The sequence below is a fragment of the Puma concolor genome, chromosome A1, assembly GCF_028749965.1.
Source record: "Puma concolor isolate L17-30 chromosome A1, mPumCon1.1.hap2, whole genome shotgun sequence".
NCBI classification, from domain to species: Eukaryota; Metazoa; Chordata; class Mammalia; order Carnivora; family Felidae; genus Puma; species Puma concolor.
The window spans coordinates 151088529-151109513 of NC_141667.1; the positions used below are offsets into that span (position 1 = coordinate 151088529).

General features: G+C 44.4%; 1 protein-coding gene across 4 annotated transcripts in view; it reads left to right on the top strand.

Annotated features, from left to right (window-relative positions):
- The first annotated feature begins 19473 nt into the window (after nucleotides 1-19473).
- The window catches only part of CNOT6 (CCR4-NOT transcription complex subunit 6), a 76513-nt gene continuing 75001 nt past the window's right edge, over nucleotides 19474-20985 (top strand). Inside the window, exon 1 of one of the 4 annotated variants that reach the window (XM_086706588.1) lies at nucleotides 19474-19845. The gene's annotated coding sequence lies outside the window, so the exon portion shown is untranslated. The remainder of the gene's footprint in view (nucleotides 19846-20985) is intronic. The other 3 variants (XM_086706572.1, XM_086706579.1, XM_086706564.1) reach the window with 3 other exon arrangements.

Sequence of the window (20985 nt, forward strand, 5' to 3'; positions counted from 1 at the left end):
TGCCGCTCTGGGTCACTGATGCCAATGGCCCCACCTGGTGGCCTTCGGGTGAGTTACATGGCGTTCCTAAAGGAAGGCTCCCAATGTGTTCCCTCCTTAGCCCTAGGATCATCGGCTTGCTACACACAATATCTCTTCTGATATCTCCAACAACCCTTTGTGTGAGGGATCCAAATCCCCATGTCACTGATGGTGAAACAGAGACTCAGAGAGTGGAGGTGATGGCTCCCAAATCACACACCTGGAGGGTAGAGGAATCAGGGTTAGATTCCAGGTCTGTCTGAACCCCAGTGCTGTCATCCATGCCAATGGCTTATAAATCTGCCTGGTAGGCAAAATCACCCAGGGAGCATTTTCTTTCTTTTTTTTTTTAATTTTTTTTTTTTAACATTTATTTATTTTTGAGACAGAGAGAGACAGAGCATGAACGGGGGAGGGTCAGAGAGAGAGGGAGACACAGAATCTGAAACAGGCTCCAGGCTCTGAGCAGTCAGCACAGAGCCTGACGCGGGGCTCAAACTCACATACCCGTTTCTAATTAGCGTTTTCCTTTCTGACCCCTTGCCCACTCCCAGAGTGGGCACATACCGCGAGATCGTGACCTGAGCTGAAGTCGGACACTTAACCGACTGAGCCACCCAGGCGCCCCCCAGGGAGCATTTTCAAACCAGAGGTGAGGAATCAGCCATGTGCACGTGGTTACTCTCCCTTCTGTGACACACACAGAATGTCAAAGGCAAGACGACCATGGCCACCCAGGGTAGAGGCTGGCCCTGGAGCTAGAGTGGGCTCTGGAGACCCCTCCCTGCTAAACCAGGCCTTACCCCATCAGTTTCTGGATCATTAGGGGTGCCTGGGGGGTCTCCGGGAAGAGGTGAGGCCTGTGGGGAATTCTTGGAGGCTCAAGGGACCAACCAGAGTTGGGGGGGGGGTCAAGTCAGCATTTTAACAACCGGTACACACACACACACACACACACACGCACACACACACAGGCATACACATACACACACACACACACATACACAAATGTACAAGTATGCGGAGAAGAGCAGTAATACCATTTCAAAAGCTGGAAGGCAGGCACTTGAGTGGTAACTGACCCAGCAGAGTGCATTGGCTGGGTATCTACTGTTTTCCCAAGACACTATTAACATGAGAGTAAAGGAATAGAGGCCCTATGAGCCCCCAATACAAACAAAAGGGGGGGTGTTGTCAACAGCTAAAGATTTCTGCAGAAGAATAGGGAGCTGCAGCAGCTGCAGCTGAATTGAGCTGCAGCAGCATTCTCTGGGGACCCCAAGGCCGCCCAGCCGAGAGGGGGTTCGGGTGCCTAGGCCAGGTGCAGATGCTTTCTGCAACCCTGTGCTCTGGGGACAGAGTCAACCCCGTAGTGATGGCTGTCAGCCAGCAAGCTCTGCCCCCAATATCCTGGTTGTTTCTTCCCCTGTATGTGAATGGAAGAACGAGAGCTACTGGACACGTGAGGAAAGCCAGCTTCCCGAAAGGGAGAGATGGAGAAACAGAGGCCTGCGTGGACTCCCAGAGACGCAAGGATGATTCTGGGAGTGGGCAAGGGGTCAGAAAGGAAAACGCTAATTAGAATCCCCAGAGAGGGGACACCTGGGTGGCTCAGTCGGTTAAGTGTCTGATGTTGGCTCAGGTCATGATCTCACAGCTTGTAAGTTTGAGGCCCACCTGGGGCGGGGGGGGGGGGGGGGAGGCTGCTTTGTATCCTCTGTCTACCACTGTGCCCCTCCCTGCTGGTTCTCTCTCTCTCTGTCTCTCTCTGAATACTTAAAGAAAAAAAAATGAGAAGAATCCTCAGAGAGGTTACAGACAATAATGTATATTCTATTTTCCCCCTGAAAGATTTCTGTGACTCGCTTTTTCCTCCTAGTGTTATTTTTGAGATTCATTCATCATATGTAAATAAACCAAGTAGTTAATTTTTTCAAAGTGCCTTTGTATGCCTATTCCACAATTTATTGAATGGCATTTAGGTTGATTCTGTTTTGCCTTGTTTTGGTTTTTCAGTTACAAATGACGCTTAATTGCTCTGTAATTTTGGAGAGTTACTTTGAACCTCTCTAGGCTTCTGTTTACAGGCACTTTCTCAGTTTACAGATACTTCTCTGTAAAAAAAAATTTTAATATTCATTTTTCTTTGAGAGAGAGAGAGAGAGAGCATGAGCAGGGTTGGGGCAGAGAAAGAGGGAGACACAGAATCCGAAGCAGGTCCCAGGCTGTCAGCACAGAGCCCAACGCAGGGCTCAAACTCATGAACCGTGAGATCATGACCTGAGCTGAAGTTGGACGCTAAACTGACTGAGCCACCCAAGGCACCCGGATACTTCTCTGTAAAGAGAGGAACTGTAGAACTTACCACATAGGTTTGTAATGAGGATTAAATGCATTCATAAATGTAAACCAGCAGTGGGTCTCAATCAAGGGTAATTTTGCAATTTTGTACCCAGGGGACATTTGACAATGTCTGGAGACATTTTTGGTCTTCCTTGGGGAAGGAGACCACAGCTATTACTCGAAACTGGTGGGCAGAGCATAGGGATGTGCTAAACATATCCTACACTGCACAGGATAGCTTTCTACCCAAAGAAATCACCCAGCTCAAAGTGTTAGTAGTGCCAAAGTTGAAAAACCCTGAAATAGTGCATGTCACAAAATAAGCAGTCAGTAAATATTAATTATTTTCTTAAGAGTTGCAATGAAAATTCTTTTTCTAGGGGGCACCTGGGTGGATCAGTCAGTTAAGTGTCCTACTTCGGTTCAGGTCCTGATCTCACAGTTCGTGAGTTTGAGCCCCAAACTGAGCTCTGTGCTGACAGCTCAGAGCCTACTTTGGATCCTGTCTCCCTCCCTCTTTCTGCTCCCTCCCCTGCTCAAGCGTCCACTTTCTCTCTCTCAAAAACAAACATTTTTTTTAAAGTAAAAATTAAAAGTAAAATTGTATTTCAGAGTGGTGTCTGGGTGGCTCCGTCTGTTAAGCATCCGACTTCGGTTCAGGTCATGATCTCACAGGTCGTGAGTTCGAGCCCTGGGTCAGGCTCTGTGCTGACAGGCTGCAGCCTGCTTTGGATTCTGTGTCTCCATCTCTCTCTGCCCCTCCCCCACTTGTGCCCTGTCTCTCTCTCTCTCTCTCTCTCTCTCTCTCTCTCTCTCTCTCAAAAATAAATAAAACATTAAAAAACAGCAGAAAATTCTTTTTATCTTCCATATATAAGCATAGAATCTCTCACAGAAATGTTCATGGCCTTCAAATACTTGTGGAACATTTACCAAACTTGTTTTATTCAGCCATAAAGAACACCTCAGTAAAATTTAAAATGTAGAAATTATACAGAGCATTTTCTTACCGTGAAGAAATAATTGAGAAATTAAATATTTTTAACATTTATTTATTTTTGAGAGAAAGAGACAGAGTGTGAGCCAGAAAGTGGCAGAGAGAGAATCCGAAGCAAGCACAGAATCCGAAGCAGGCTCCAGGATCTGAGCTGTCAGCACAGAGCCTGATGCGAGGCTCGAACCCACAAGCCATGAGATCATGACCTGAGCTGATGTTGGATGCTCAACCTACTGAACCACCCAGGTGCCCCTAACTGAGAAATTAACTAAAAAAGGAGAGCTTCTTCCTGCTTCATCCCATCCTCCCACACCTACCAGAATTCCAGAGCCATCTAGAATTTTTTTAAATTTCATAAGTAACTATTTTTAAGGAAGAAACATAGAATAAAATATTAATTTATAAAGTGATATCAATGATAATATCATATATTAAAACCATTGCATGTAGCCAAAGGAAAATTTACAGAAAAAAAAAGCAAAGTCTTAGGAAACTTTATCAAATAAAAAAAAAAAAAAAGAAAAGAAAAACATGAAATAAGCAGTCATTTCTAGAAAGAAAATGAATAATAAATACCGACAGAGTAGGAGGAGGAAATTAGTGAACTTAAAGAAATTAATGAAATAAGAAACAAAAGTAGCCCTGATAAATATTTTCTAAATACCAATAAAATAGACAAAACTCTGACAAGTATGCCTTCAAGAGGGGGAAAAAGCTAGAAACAAGGGACCCCTGGGTGGCTCAGTCAAGTAAGCATAGGACCCTTGGTTTTGGCTCAGGTCATGATCTTGCTGTTTGTGGGTTTGAGCCCCACATTGGGCTCTGTGCTGACAGTGTGGAGCCTGCTTGGGATCCTCTCTCTCTCTCCCTCTCTCTCTCTGCTCCTCCTCCCTCTCTCCATCCTTGCATGCACTCTCTGTCTCTCAAAATAAATAAACAAACTTAAAAAAGAGCTAGAAACAGAAATAGGTAAATTTAGGAATGACGAAAAAGATAAGACCATATGTATGTAGAAGATAAAACATTGTAAGAAAGACAGCTGTGCAGACAGCTCAGAGCCTAGAGCCTGCTTTGGATTCTGTGTCTCCCCCTGTCTCTACCCCTCCCCCACTCATGCTTTGTCTTTCTCTGTCCCAAAGATAAATAAACATCAAAAACAAAAACAAAAACCTCAGAATCTAGCCCTGGCACCACAACCCCGGCCAGTGGATCCATGGGCAGGAGCAGAGCTACAAAGTCCCCAGCCACCCCAGTCTCACTCCACAACCAGGGCACTGGGACAGTGCTCTATACCTGCAGCAGCAATGGCAGTGGTAAAGCCGTGGGGTGTTCTGGACCCCACTCCACAACCAGGGATTTGCGAGTCCCCTGAAATGGGACAGCAAAGCAGCTATGTCTCCCTGCCCTCTACCCAGTGGCATTAGGAGACCCAGGTTCAGTGGCTTCGGTTCACCCCCATCCCCTGCAAACAAGTCACCCAGGAACAGCAGTCAAACCCAGGAAGTGCCTCCTGACCCCAAAAGGGTAGCTGGCACTGAGCAGGGGCCCAGAAGCACGAGAAGAACAAAGCCAACGAGAACATGGTAAGGGTTCAGAAAACTAAAGCTGTCACCAGAACTAAAGACATAAGCAGACACAACTTACATAGTAAACTTCATGACTTCCTGCTGACATCGAAGATTCAAGGGGGATTAAGAGTCTTCTCACACACTAACCAAAATATGAAAGGCACTATAGAAAATCATTTGTCATTCCCAGAAGAAGGAAAATCACAATCCAATTGAGAGAAGACAATAGACCAAGGCCAACACTGAAATAAATCAGTTTCTGGGAATACCTGATAAAGATTTTAAAGTAGCCAGCATAAAAAATGATTCAACAATCAACTACAAGTCCTCCTGAAACAAATAAAAACTTGAAAGTCTCAGCAAAGAAAAAGAGGTTATCAAATAAAAAAGAAGAAGAAGAAGAAGAATCAAATGAAAATTATGGAACTAAAAGATACTATACCCCAAATGAAAACTCACTGGATATACTTAGTAGAAGAGTGGAAATGAAAGAAGATAAGAGCGGTGAACTTGAACACTAACAGAGCTTACTCAATCTGAGCAACAGAGAAAAAAATAGACTGAAGAAATAATGAGCATAGCCTCAAGGACCTGTGAGTATGATAAAGGATTCATGTCGTAAAGCTCCCAGAAGGTAAGAAGAGTGTGGAACTGAAAAGGTGTTCGTAGAAATAATGGCTGAAATTTTCCCAAATTTGAAGAAAGACATAAACCTACAGATTCAAGAACTGAAGAGAACCCCAAATATGAAAACCCAAAGAACTCCACACCAAGACACATCATAATTAAACTTTTGAAAACCAAAAACAGAGAAGAAAAATCTTAAAAACAGCTGAAGAGAAACAGTGCACTACCCCACAAAGGAACAGTGATTCAATTGACAGTGGATTTCTCATCTGAAATTATGGGAGGCCAGAAGGAAGTGGCTCATTTTTCAAGTGCTGAAAGAAAATATCAACTCTGAAGGCTAAATCTAGTAAAAATTGTCCCTCAGAAATTTAGGGTGTATAAAGACATTCTCTGATGAGATACCAACTAAGAGAATTTGCTAGCAGACCTACCCTTAAAGAATGGCTATGGTGCCTGGCTGGCTCAGTATTCAGAGCGTGTGATTCTTGATCTAAGGGTTGTGAGTTCAAGCCCCACGTTGGGTATAGAGATTACTTAAAAAAATAAAATCTTTAGGGGTGCCTGGGTGGCTCAGTCGGTTAAGCATCTGACTTTGGCTCAGGTCATGATCTCATGGTTCCTGAGTTTGAGACCTGCATAGGGCTCTCTGCTGTCAGAGCATGCGTCAGATCCTCTCTCCCTGCTCCCCCCACCCACCCTTTCCCTGCACACGTGTTCGTGCACATGCTCTCTCTCTCAAAAATAATAAATAAATAAAATATGAAAAAAGAAAAAAGAATGGCTAAGGGACACTCCCCAGAAATGAAAAAAAAAATGACAGAGGAAACCAGAGCCCTCAGAAAGGAGTGAAAAACAATGGAATTGGTAAACAGAATAGATTATCCTTCACCTCATCAGTTTCCTTAACCATAGTTTATGACTGAAGCAACAGTTATAGCACAATCTGCTATAGTGCTCAATGTATGTAGAGAAAATACTTAAGAAAATTATATTTTAGGGATGCTTGAGTGACACAGTTGGTTAAGTGTCTGACTCTTGGTTTCAGCTCAGGTCATAATCTCATGGTTCATGAGTTTGAGCCCCATGTTGGGCTCTGTGTTGACAGCATGGAACCTGCTTGGGATTCTCTCTCTCTCTCTCTCTCTCTCTCTCTCTCTCTCTCTCTCTCTCTCCCTCTTCCCCACTTGCTCTGCCTGTCTCTCTCTGTCCCATGAACCATGAGATTGTGACCTGAACCGAAACCAAGAGTTGGATGCTTAACCGACTGAGCCACCCAGGTGCCCCCAAAATACATACAATTTAAAAAAAGAAAAGGAAATTATATTTTATAAATTGGAAAGATAAAGGAACCTAAGTGGAGGTAATTTTTCTATACTTTACACAAAATGGTAAAATGTTGATACCATCAGGCTATGATTAGCTTACATATGTGGACATACATGATAACACCTGGAGCAAATGACTAAAAAAATTATGCAGTGATACACTTAAAAGCTTTATCAATAAATCAAAGTGAAATTCTAAAAAAAAATGTTCAGGGCATTGAAACACAAAGCAAGGGGAAAAAACAGAGGAAGAAGGAGAAAGACAGAGAACGGACAGAAAAATAAAATGGCAGACTTAGCCTTAATGTATCAATAATTGCTTTCAATGTAAATAGTTGAAACACACCAATTAAAAGATTTGGAAGGGTGGCTTAAAAAATGATAACCCAACTATATATTGGGTATAAGAAATTCACCTCAAACATAATGACATAGATAGGTACAAAATAAAAGAATGGAAAAATAGTATCTCCAGGCCAAGATAGTTTCACTGGAGTATTTTACTGAACATTAAAACAATTAACACCAATTTTACACAGTCTATTTCAGAAAATAGGAGAGGAGGGACACTCATGAACTCATTTTCTGAGCTGGTATTACTCTGATACAAAAACCAGACAAACAACACAAAAAAGAAAACTACAGACCAATATCCCACATGAGTGTAGATGCAATCAGCCTCAAGAACATTTTAGTGAATTAAATCCAAGAACACGTGAAAAGGCTAATACGCCACAACCACGTGGGACTTATTTCAGGTATGCGAGGTTGCTTCAATATTTGAAAATCGTGAAGGAAAGATTGTATCAATTTACACTGGAAAAGCATTTTCTTGAACTCAACCACCAAACCATTCATGATAAAAAGTCTTAGTACACCGAATAAAGAAGGATTTCCTTAACTCCATTAAGAGCATCTACAAAGCCTATTATTGCCAACTTTCCCTCCAGGATGAAGAATAAGGCAAGGATGTCTGCTCTTACCAGTCTCATTCAGCATAGTACTAGAAGTTCTAACCACTGTGACAAAGCAAGAAAAAACAAAAAAAGCACACAGATTGGAAAAGAAGAAATAAAAATGCCTCTACCTGTAGTAACATGATTGTCTACATAGAAAATTCCAAAGAATATACAAAAAATCACCTGGAACTAATTTGTGAGTTCAGTGATGGTAGAATACAAAATTGCCATGCAAAACTCAATCATACTTCTATATACTGACAATAAATAAGTAGAGATCAAAATTAAAAATACCATTTAAGATTGCTTCAAGGCAACGAAATACTTAGGTATAAATTTAACAAAACATGCACAAAATATTATCTGTGGGATGAAATTTACAAAATGATGATGAAAGAAATCAGTGAAGACCTAAATAATTAGAAAGACATACCATGTTCAGAAACATAGTAAAGATGCCAATTTTCCCAAATTCGTCTCAAAATTTCAGCAAGGTTTATTTTATAGATATAGAAATGCTTATTAAAAATATTTATTATTTAGGGGCACTTGGGTGGTTCAGTTGATTAAGTGACTCTTGGTAGCAGCTTAGGTCACAATCTCAGGGGGTGATATTGATCCCCACATCAGCAATGAGCCCCTGCTTGTCATTCTCTGCTTTTCTCTCTGCCTCTTCCCCACACTCACTCTCTCTCATAACAAATAAACATTAAAACAAATACTTACAATTTATATGAAAAGGGGTCTACAATGGCCAAAACAATTTTTATTTTTATTTTTTTATTTAAATTTTTTTTTAAGGTTTATCTATTTTTGAGAGAGAGACAGAGTATGAGCAGGAGAGGAGCAGAGAGAGAGGGAGACACAGAATCTGAAGCAGGCCCCAGGCTCTGAGCTGTCAACACAGAGCCTGATGCGGGGGCGCGAACTTATGAACCACAAGACCATGACCTGAGCCAAAGTAAGAGGCTTAACCAACTGAGCCACTGAGGTGCCCCATAGCCAAAACAATTTTTAAAAAGAAAAATAAAGTGAGAGTAATCATTCTTCCAGATGTTAAGGCTTTCCTATCAGCTACAGTAATCAAAGCACTGTATGCAACAGATAGAGAATAAAAAAAAAAGTAGACCCACACAAATGGTCTCAATTAATTTTTGACAAAGGAACAAAAGCAATTCAACAAGAGAGGGCAGCCTCTTCAGTAAATAGTGATGGAGCAGTTGGGCATCCATAACTAAAAGAAACAAATAAAATCCTTGAACGAAGCCATCCGTTTTATACAAATTTTAACTCAAAATGGATCATGGATTTAAATGTAAGATGTAAAGCTATAAATCTTCCAGAAAAAAAAATGAGAGAAGATATTCTGGATTCTGTATTTTGGCAAAATATAGTGGCAAAGAGTTCTTAAATTTGACACCAAGAGTGTGATCCGTAAAAGGAATAATTGATTAATTGTACCTCATCAAATATTAAAGCTTTTGCTCAGCAGTAGACACTGTTGAGAGTATGAAAACACACTGGGGCACCTGGGTGGCTCAGTAGTTTGAGTGTCTGACTTCGGGTCAGGTCATGATCTCACAGTTCCTGAGTCTGAGCCTTACGTCAGGCTTGCTGCTGTCAGTGCAGAGCCCGCTTTGGATCCTCTGTCTCCCTCTCTCTCTGCTCTTCTCACGTTCATGCTCTTTCTCTCAAAAATAAATAGAACATTTTTTAAAAAAGAGTATGAAAACACAAATTACAGACTAGAAGAAAATATTTGCAAATCACATATCTGACAAGGTACTTGTACTTAGAATATATAATGAACTCTCAAAACCTGACATTAAAAAGACAAACAGTCCAATTAGAAAGTGGGCAAAAGACACACAGAGGCATTTTATCAAAGAAGACATGTAGATGGCAAATAAGCAGATAGCAAATGGAAAGATGTTCAACATCATTAACTATTAGTAAAAGGCCAAATAAAATCACAATGACACATACCTATCAGAATGATCAAAATAAAAAATAGTGATAACACAAATGCTAGTGAAGATGGGGAGAAACTGGATCACTCATATGTTACTGGTGAGAATGTAAAATAATACAGTATAATATAATTTTTAAAAATTCTATCTTGGGGCATCTGGGTAGCTCAGTTGGTTAAGTGTCTGGCTCTTGATTTTGGCTTGGGTCATGATTTCAAGGTTGGTGAGATCGGGCCCCGAGTAGGACCCTGAGTTGGACTCCAGTTTCGGAGCTTAGGGTTCCATCTCACAAATCATGAGATTATGACCTAAGCCAAAATCAAGAGTCATTCGTTTACCTGACTGAGCCACCCAGGTGCCCCCCCCCACCAGTTCCTTTTAAAACAAAAAATGTAGTTATCATATGAACCAGCAATTAACTCTTGAGCCTTTATCACAGAATAGTGAAAGCTAATTTCACACAGAAACTTGTACATGAATGTTCTAGTAACCATATGCATAATAGCCCCAAACTAGATATGATCTTAATGTCTTTCAACTGATGAATGGTTAAAGAGTGGTATGTCCATACCATGGAATACTACTCAGTGATAAAAATGACGGAACTATTGACACATGCAACAACTCAAATGAATGGCAAGGAAGCTATGCTAAGCCATCTCAAAGGGATACAAACTGCATAATTCCATCTATACAACATTTGTGAAAAAACATAATTAGAGAGATGAGGTTAGTGGGTGACTCGGGCTAGGGATGGGTTGGGGAGGGGAGGATGTGGCTGAAAAAGGGCAGCATAAGAGAGTCTTGAGGTGATGGTACAGTTAAGCATCTTGATTGTGGTGGTTCCATGAAGCTACACGTGTGACAAAATTTCACAGCTACACACACATGCATGCACATGTAAGTGCATGTAAACTGATGAAATCTGAATAAACTCAACGGTTTGTGCCTGATGTCAACCTTCTGGGTTTGATATTGCACTGTTAATATCAAGGGAGGTTGGGTGAAAGTTGCATGGACCTCTCTGTGCATTTCCTTGCAATTTCATGTACATTTATAATTATCTCAAAATGAAAAAAAATTTTTAAGGAGGAAAGGAACTCCTATGAAGGAAAATAAACAATGAAAAACTTCAAAAATCCTCAAGTCTCAGAAATTGGCATCAGCTATATCTTCAACTGAAAATTATGGTTTTTTGGTTTTGCTTTGTTTTTGTTTTTGTTTTTTAATTGTAAAGGAGGCTAAAACCAAGAACAGGAGAAAGCACTCAGAAGAAATTAGACCCAGGTCCCCTCCCCTACTCTGCTCAGCCAGATGTCTGCCCCTCCCCCACCCTGTTTTTTTTGTTGTTTTTTGTTCTCTCAAGAGAGTAAAGCAGAGGGTTTCTCTATATTTATTCATATTACTCAGCTGTAAGGATGCTGGCAAGTGAAAGGAGGTTGGAAAATTTAATCTTTATTCCGGAAGAAGAGTTACCCTATGGTCCCAGTACAACATACCTCTTAGGCCTCTTTAAAAAGCTTTAAAAAAAGGAAAGCGAGATGATGGTGGATATACAGCAGTCACTGGTTCTTGTCCATCTGGTTTTCTAGGAACACTGCAGTCTCCCTTCTCCAGAGTAGAGTAAGTTATTGGCCAGCCCAACTGGTAGTCCTTTGTCTGCTGCCCTCTACAGCTTTGTCCCCACCTACTGGAAGGTATATTTTCTTTTGTGATCACATTAGATTTGGAAAGTAGAGCACCTACTCCCAGCTGGTGCAGGCTTGAGAAATTGGGTGCTGCTTTCAGGGTTAAATAATTATGGAGTTATGGGCCATATTGGTGGTTCCTTTGGCAATACACTTCCCTCCAAAACCTACTAGGTTTCCAGTCTCTTCTCATTTTATTCATTCCATATAAAAGTACTCATAACCAAAGATCTTGCCTGGACATGGTTTTAAAATCTTGAGACTTGAGTCATTTCCTTATTTGCTTCTGTGGTCTGCTCATTACCAAATTCCACAACCTAATGAAATTGAGGCCATTTTTTAAATAATCAACTTAGTTTGGAAGGGCAACACTCTGCCAGCAAGCTGTTGGTTTCTGCATGACAGGGCATCAATCTTATCTCCTGCCAAATACATACCTTGATTCTGGAAGAATTCAGCTTAGAGCTGGGATGGTGTCGCTCCTCCACAAAATGCTCAGAAACTAGGCTTCTTCCAGCTTCTATTCTTACTCTGACACTGTGGGCCTCTTTCTCATGGTCAAAGACAGCAGCTTCCAAGTTCCAGGAAGCAGGACAGAAGAAGGGCTAAGGGAAGAAGGCAGTGATAGATGGGGCCTTCCTTGGGGACAGGAAGAGGAGGTACCCTTTGTTGGAAGAAGTGTGCATGTGGATATCTCATATACAGAGGGGTGACCGTGCCTGAGATGGTCGTCTGCTTAACCAAATTCATGTTGTTCCTTCCATTGTATAGACTGGTAGCTGTGAAGCACAACAAGAATGAAGTAAGTTCTTTCTAAGCTTGTGAAATCTTTCCCGTCTTTTTTGCACTTGGTGGTGATATGAGACTAGCTCTCAGCAGTGGAGTGTGGGAAGTTCTGTGGGTGACTTCAAGCTGAGCTAGTGAAGAAACACACAAGCGCAAGCTTTCTCTCCACCTCTTCCCTGTTGACCAAGTGAACCAAAGCCTAGGGCTGGGGTTCTTGGCATTTTTTTTCTTTTTTAATTTAAATTTTAGTTAGTAAACATACAGTGCAATATTGGTTTCAGGAATAGAATTCAGTGATTCATCACTTACATACAACACCCAGTGCTCATCACAAGTGCCATCTTAGTACCCATCACCCATGTAGCCCATCACCCACCCACATCCTTCACTCAACCCTCAGTTTGTTCTCTATCGTTAAGAGTCTCTTGTGGTTTGTTTCCTGCTTTCCTCTCCCCCACCCCGTCATATGTTCATCTGTTTTGTTTCCTAAATTCCACATATGAGTGAAATCATATGTTATTTGTCTTTCTCTGACTTATTTCATTTCTTGGCATTTTTTACATCACGAACCTTCTTGGTAATCTGATAAACTCTACAGATCCCTGGTGCACCTGGGTGGCTCAATTGGTTAAGTGTCCAACTTTGGCTCAGGCCATGACCTCATGGTTCATGGGTTCAGTCTATGAGCTCAAGGTCTGCATCAGGCTCTGTGCTGACAGCTTGGAGCCTGGAACCTGCTTTAGATTCTGTGTTTTCCTCTCTCTCTGCCCCTCCCCCACCCAAAAAGTAAATAAACATTAAAAAAAAAAGTCTATAGACCCCTGTGCAGAATAATGTTTTTTAAAAAGCATAAAATAGAGGTGTCTGGGTGACTTAGTCAGTTAAGCATCTGACTCTTGATTTCAGCTCAGGTCATGATCTCATGGTTGTCAGATGGAGCCCCACGTCAGACCCCATGCTGGGTGTGAAGCCTGCTTAAGATTCTCTGTCTCCCTTTCCCTCTGCCCACCCCCCAAATAAATAAAAATCATAAAATACAATACATAGCATTACAAAGGAAATCAGTTATATTGAAATACAGTTATCAAAATATTCTAAGTGTTATGACATATTTATGCATTTAAATAGAGTATCAAATAGCAAGATCTACTTGTGGGTCTCATAGCTACCACATTCTCAAAGTATGAATGAGTGAAAATGATATTTCAAGATATCCCCAACATTTTCTGTTAGGATGATGAAAATGTTTTCGATTGAGGGAGAGGGGATTGCTCAACATTGTGAATATACTAAATACCATTGAATTGTACACTTTATTTATTTAAAAAAATTTTTTAACATTTATTTACTTATGAGAGACAGAGAGAGACAGAGCATGAGCAGAGGAGGGGCATAGAGAGGGAGACACAGAATCCAAAGCAGGCTCCAGGCTCTGAGCTGTCAGCACAGAGCCCAATGAGGGGCCCGAACTCATGAACCATGAGATCATGACCTGAGCCGAAGTCGGACACTTAACCGACTGAGCCAACCAGGCACCCTTTGAATTGTACACTTTAAAATGGTTAATTTTAAGTTATGTGAATTTCACCCTAATAAAAAAGGAAAAAAAAGATTAATTGGGAGTGGGGGAGATCTCCCCAATGACTATGACAGAATAATGAACTGTCAGGCTGGGGTTTCCACTGGGGATAGTCACAGGTTCTACTCATAATACTGGGATTGTTACCTAGATTCAAAATGGCAGCAAATGTGAAAATCTTCCCATCTGGATTCATAGCATCCCACCTTGAGGTCTATGCACAGATCCCTTGGGAGTACTTGCCCCACATCTTTACCTCCCCTCCTTACACCCCCTGCCCCCATAAGAACTCTTGTCCTAGGGGATGACAGAGCCATAAGAGGAAGGGGCCCACGTCCCTGAATCACTGCATGGAAGAAAGTCATCTGCTGTAAGGGTTGTTACATGAGCAAGATATTTTGTATCTGTTTGTTAAAGCAGCCAGCATTACCGGAGGCAGTAAGTTACTATTTCTGCCTAAATTATGAGTCAGGTCTCTATCCTAGAAACTGAATAAATCCTAATAAATTCAGAAAGTGACCCACAGATCAAATTATACATAAAGACCCTTGAGACTCTGTCACCTCAGCCCCTCTGGATGAATCCCCATGGCCCCAACTATCTCTGGAGGGACCTGCATTCAGACTCCTGCTAATCACCCCATGTATTCCATAATAAGTAGCAAAGTAACAAAATATTTTTCAGCCGAGGTAGTATCGGTGATTAATCTCCCCTTAGGCTTTAAATCAAACACCCCTAATGGCTGCCCTACATTTGGATTTTCAGTCTTGGGAGTAAGTACTTCATCCAGTAAGCGTATTTGAAGGTGTTTGTGTATGCTTGTTTGTTTACTTTGTTATTTAAGGCCAAAGCATCATAATCAATTCAAATTTTTAGGGAGTGTGGCTGGGATTAGACAGAGAGGAGATATCCACTTTCTTCTTCATGCCTTTCTGCTGTTCGATTTCAACCATTTTTTAAACTATGACCACAAATTACTTTTACAAGGAAAAGGGTGGGTTGATCTTAGAAAAAAAAAAAAATCACATGCACTTAAAACCAGAAATGGATTTGCAGCTTTTCCCTGTTCCCATTATATCTCTAAGGTGAGCCTTCAGGGAGAGCATCTGAGTTCTGAAATGGGAGAACCCCCCTGCCTCCCACGTTCTGAGGCATCAAGGAACCTTCTAACTCTGTGCACTGGGAGTGAAATCAGGACTAGATGGATTCCTGGAGAAGCAGCTGACAGGGTGTACGAGTGTGCGCAGCTCAAGGCTTGATAGAGAGGCTTTGGACCTCTGCTTCTTTCTGCCTTTCTACATCTAGTCCTCTTTCCTCCAGCAAAAAAAAATCCTCAGTTTTGAGTGAGGTTGAAGACAATCCAGGTCCAAGAGTGGGTGTGTGGCTTCTTCTTGACCAGGGTAGGACATTGCCCTGAATGTGGCATTTGGTTCAGGGATGGAAATGAGAGTCAGGCCCAGGATGTCTGTTCATCTGTTGAGGAAAGCTCTCCCCACTGGCTTTGAACTTGGTAGGAGCTGGCACCCATGGCCTCTGATGATGAAATCAACATGGAGGTGAGCAGAGCTGAGAATGGAATTAGCCCCCAGATCAAGCCACACCTGAAGCTGTTGTATTATTTCCTCACCCTTTAAAGCTATTTGGGCCAGCTAATTCCTTTCTTATCTTAAAGCTGTTTAAGTTAGATTTTTCAATCAATCTCAAGCTAAAACAATGGACAAAGGACACTATAGGGAGATATGACTGGGATCTGAAACTTCATCTATTGTATTATGTCCTATGTGAAGAAAACTGTGATCTGGAGGCTTCGAGCCCAGAGAAGATGAGCAGGGTGTATCCATGTTTTTGGCACTGAGTGGGGATGAGGGATCTTGGTCATCAGTTCTGGTCCCTAGCTAGCAAGTCTCCACCCTGAGAGAAGGCATCAGACTATCGAAGCTGAGTGGCCAGGGTCCATATTTCAGGCTCATGCAGCAACCTCTCGTATGACTTTGTGTTTACAGGCTGAAGGTGCATGGATTTTCCACTGCAAGCACTCTGGTCACACAGTGGTTGGGGCTTATCTTGCAAATAAACCTGGGAACCTGCTTCATTTGGAAGTCTCCTGTGGATTTTAGTTATTGGAGTCAGTCTGATCAACACTGCTCATTTCTGGGGACCCTGACAACTCCAGCTGCTGGACCCATCAAGTTATGGTCCACATCCAAAATTGACCCTGAGTTTGAATTCCAATGCTCCAGGCATGTGTGAGAAATAGACACCACACCAACATTGGTGATCATGGCCAGCACTCAGTTGTTCGTCTTCCTTATTCATCCACCCACCCATTATCCAATACATTTAGTGAGTATCACATTATAAGTATTTTGTTTGCAAGTGACAGAAGCCCAACTCTTTGAGCAGAAAATGCATTGATTGGACATGTACCTGAGATAGGTCACAGGCTAAAAGGAGAAACTACTGAAACTGGGACCTTGGCGCCCAGCACCAAGATTCTATGTCCCCAAGACAATCTCTGTTCATCACTGTGTCATCTCTCCATGTGGTGGGGAAGATGCACTGACTGACACCAATTCATACTGTCCTAGCTTAGCATCCCAATGGAGCCAGAATTCTGTTCCTGTGTCCACAAATCAATCCCAGATTGGTCCTGCGTTGGTCACATGCCTGGACCTGAGGGGCAAGGTTCTCCTAATAGAGGAAGAAAGTGGGAAAGCCTGCAGGTTGGAAAGACTCAAAAGCAACCCCAGTTGGTGGCATGGAGGCAACATGAGTTAGACTCACATGAGCAGCTCAGAGCCTGGCAGGGGAGATAACAGCATCATCTGTTAAGTGCCCTTATAGAGGCAAAGATGGAGGGGGGTCTGAGGAGAATGACTAGCTCTACCAAGAGCCTTCCCAGAGGGATGAGATAGAATCTGCTCCCATTCTCTGGCTGTCCCCAACTCTCCCTGAGGAATCCCTTCCTCACTCTCAATACATCTAGTTCACATGGGGCTGACCAGGGTTAGAGATGGGGCTTAGGCTAGGTCGGTGAGAGCCTGTCCTGGGCTTTTTGCTGGAATGATTAGGAAAGAGGTACTGTGTCCAAGTGGAGAAACTGGTAGAATCTGGTAGAAGCAGATGCTAGTGGCCATCTTCCCTACCTGGTCACAAAGCCTGTGTGAGGACCCTGGTGTGGAGGTGCAGAGTGGAGGGTGGGGGAGTGAGACCAATTCTTGGTGACATCTTATGATGCCCGAACTTTTCAGTTACATGACACCTGAATCCATAAATGACCTCTTTCTGCATAAAGAAAGTCTTTATGCATAAGTCTTTCTACTTGGGTTGGGGTTTTACAACTTGCAGCAGGAGGTCCTGCCTAATACATGGGTCTCTTTGATCTGGAACTGGAAAGGTGAGGCATTTGGTGGGTTTTTCTTCAGAAAGAATAGGACGTGGGCACCTAGGTGGCTCAGTGGGTTAAGCATCCAACTCTTGGTTTTGGCTCAGGTCATGATCTCAAGGTTGGTGGGTTCAAGCCCCACATCGGGCTCTGCTCTGACAGTGTGGTGCCTGCTTGGGATTCTTTCTCTCCCTCTCTCTGCCCTTCCCCTCTCAAAATAAATAAATAAACTTAAAAAAAAAAACCCAGGAGGTTCTCAGGCAGGGGACCACCACTGGTACTCTCTCTGTGGTAGTCTCCCGAGATGGCATCAAATAAGCCCATCTTCCCTGTATGTACATGCAGCTCCTGCCTTGCTTATGTCTTCCCTTCTTGAATCTGGACTGGGCATGTGACTGCTTTAACCAATAGAATAGAGAGAGTGATATTCCTTAGAAGGCCTGCCAGCTTCCCCTTCCTCCCTCGTGGAGCCCTGGGTTGCCAAGTAGGACATCCAGGATAACCTGCTAGAGGGAGAGGCCACAGAAAAGCAGGAGGATGAGACATTACACAGAGATAAGAGGTCTCACTGGGGGGGGGGGGGGGGAGAGTGCTCTAAGGGGGCAGACAGCCAATCCCTAGCCACCATCCCAGATGCAGGCATGAGAGACCCCCAGTGAGACCAGTAGAGCTGTCTAGCCAGGCACCGGAATCATGAGATTTCATAAATTAGTTGTTTCATGCACTAAGGTTTTTGTTATGAACTCCCCTCCTCCATCCCCACTGTGCCAATTGTAAAAAGTAGCTCCCTCTGGAAAGATCAATTACAAAAATGGCACCTCACTGTCCAGGCTAGAGCACAGGTTGCCAGGGCACAGTACTCAAGGCAGGGGCAGAGACCCAGATAGATGTCAGCTCCTCAGCCAGGCTGCACAATTCCAGTACTCTGTGGTCTGGGGCTGGGAGATGTGGAGGGATGGGCAAGTGTAGGTCTGCACTTGTTTTATCAATCCCTTACCCCTGCTGGGCTTTGCTGGTGCCCTGCCTTGCCTGTCCAGTGTCCTCTGGCACTTGAAGATGGGGCTGTCACTTGAATTCTTGGAAGAAGACAGGTAAGGACAATCCCACGCGGTGCTGGAGAGGCAAGTATGGAACTCAAACAGCTTTTGCCCTTCCATCTTTTCCTGGCTCTTCCAGTTCTCCTCTGCCCCAGCAGCAAGCTGCCACCCATTTCCCATGTCCTGTAGCCCAAGACAGCCTTCGGTGTGGGGAGGTCTCACTTTGTTGCTATTGTTAATTCCTGGAATCAATTTCACACATTTCTTGGGGGTTGATCTTTCAAGAAGGAGCCAGTGGCCCATCTTAGTTTGCCATGTAGGTCTCTCACATCACGCCCCTGAGCATGCCTCTCTAATGGATTTGTTTGTTGGGTGTCTCTCTTTTCCCTAGACTTTGAGCTTACTCAGGGCAGGGTGGGGTGTTTCATCTCTACATCCTGGCTCCAACACAGGGGCTCCAACCGCCAGTTAACCGACGTGCACTGATGCAAGCATCATCAATTAGCCCAGTCCTTTTCCTGCTCATCTTCAATCATCACCTAAACAGAATATCTTGATTTTTGAAGGCAGCCTCGGACAGTTACTCCGGCTGGGATCCCACCACCAGAACTGTCCCTTAACTTGCTGGACTGGACGACCATTAATGGGCCGAAACGGGCCATTAATTTTTTTCTGCATATGTGAGGCAAGAGGAATCGTGAGACTGTTCACGATTTAATGTATCGTCTTTAATCAGATCAAGGCACTGGCTAAAGTCAAAAGTCTGAGAGCTGGTCCACGTCTTCACGTGATTGACAGGAGAACGAAGGGGAAAGAGATCGAGGAAAACGAGGGAAGAGAGGAGACAAAAGTGAACAGCCTGAGACACACACAAAAAAAGGGGGCGTGGGGAGGGGAGATGGAAAAACGGAGGACCGTTAAGGAGAGGAGAGAGTAGGGACCGAGCAGGAAAGGAGCGGAACAGAGCGGGAAGAGGAGAGGGAGGGCTGGCCTAGGAGCGCGCCGGACAGGCGCACCGCTGTCCAGCGCGGGGGGTGAGAAGGCGGGGCTTGGGAAACTACGAAAGGGGAGCGACCCACCCCGTCGGACACCGAATGGTCGCGCCCGGCGGCGGCGGCCAATGGGCGGCCGGGATGTTGGAGCGGCGGCGGCGGTCGGGGTGCTCGCTGGCTGGGGGACGGCGGCCGCCGCCATGATGCTTGTTTGCTTTCAATGAAAACGAGGGGGGCGCGAAGGAGGAGGCGGCGGCGTCGGTGGCGGCGGCGTCGGCGGCGCGGAGGCGAAGGCGGCAGTGGGCGCAGCGAGGAGGGCGAGGCCGGGGGCCGAGAGGGCGGGAGGGCATAGTGGCGGCCCGTCGGGGCGCCTGAGGCGGGCGGCTGACGCGGTGGCGCTCGGAGGGGGAACAAAGAGCGGCGGCTGAGGCGGCGGAGGAGCGGCGGCGGCGGCGGCGCTGCAGCAGCGGGCGGGACTGGTATGGTGGTTCCACAGGTCAGACCCCGCTGCACTCACAGGGAGGAGGCGGCGGCAGCGGCGGAGGAAGGCGGCGCACCCCGAGAGGTGAGGGAGACGGACCCGAGGCCCGGCCGGGCTCTGCTGCCCGCACTGGCCGCGCACGGCCCCCGCTCGGTCGTGCCCCCGAGACCGAAGCGCGCGGGGTCTTAGCGCGGGCAACTTGAGTTTTGTGGGTAGCGAGCCCGTAGCTTGGCTGAGCTGGCGGCTGTTTAGGGGGGAAAGCCTTTCTCCGATCGGGCTGGGTCCCAGGCCGCGCCCCCGCGCCCAGCCCGGGGGCGGGGGGCGTTGATTGACGGCGGGGACTGGGGGGCTCAGGGCGCGGGGGAGCGGCGCCCGGGCCCTGGGACCCCGACTCTGGTCATCCCGAGGAGGCGGGTGGGTGTTGGGGACTCTTGGCCAGGATGGGTGGCAACTTTGGCGGAGTGGCTGTGTGGGATTGTGCGCCATGGAGTGTGGAACTTCGCAGTTACCGCAACGCGGGAAACCAACTGTTGACCCTCTACCCCAAAAGTATTTAAAATTCAGTTTAACGCAGATTTGGGGGGAGGGGGTAGGTGTGACCATGACCTGGTTGAAGAGGCACTTAGCACCAGATTTGAAGATTTATAGTATTGCTCAGAGTTCGGAGATAGCCCTAATTAATTACTTGAAGCCGTTTTCTCCAGTAACCCCGAACCTCATCCTCCTTTTTATGTTTAAACACCAATCGTTATTGTCTTTGTAAACTTTTTGGCTCTTTTTCCTTTCTCATCTTCTCCAGAGAGTCTGCTAACACCTGTAACCTTTTCTTTAACTGTTACTGCAGATGACAACATTGTGAATAGTCATCTTGCTTGATCTTGGAATTACTGTGTTAAACTGACGTTGTTTAAATAATCTGCTTGAATTTGAGTTCCTGCACTTACCATTTTCTAGGTGGATTGTATTGTTAGTGCGGAATTTCTTGCATTCTTGTGTCTGGAAATTTAATTTTGGAGAGGAAAAGAGGGAATATGAACAAGTGGCAAATAGAATGGCATCTAATAGCACTTTGTGTTTTTCACAATCACTAGGGTTTACCATTTCAAAACAGTGTTGTTGGCTCTAAGAGTTGATATGGTCATTGATCAAGAGATTTTGAAGACTTTTGTAATTGCTGTCAGAGCGGTTATGACAGTCTTCAGCATGGGATGACTTTTAGAGTTA